Genomic DNA, 302 nt, shown 5'->3' with positions numbered 1-302 from the left:
GAGGACCTCCCCGGGCAATCGGCGCCACCCAGCGGGCAGCCACCGCATCGCGCCGGGAAGCGAAGCCACGCCTCGCGGCGCGTCACCGAGACGCCGCACGGGTATTGGCTGTTCCTATTGTGGCGTCATTAGAGCCCGCCCTGCTTGGGTCTCCCTGGCAACGCATTGTGCCGGGAGCCAAGGGGAGGAAAAGCCCGCAAGCTTGGAAGCGGAAGAGCACAGAAGACCAAGCCCGGAATGTGAACCTCGGGGCAGGAAGGTGGGCCAGGACGTGACGGGGGCAGCAGGAAGTGGAAGGTATT

This window comes from Plecotus auritus (assembly GCF_963455305.1).
Source record: "Plecotus auritus genome assembly, chromosome: 9".
Lineage (NCBI taxonomy): Eukaryota > Metazoa > Chordata > Mammalia > Chiroptera > Vespertilionidae > Plecotus > Plecotus auritus.
The sequence above is the reverse complement of the archived record's forward strand: the minus strand, read 5'-3'. Positions refer to the sequence as shown.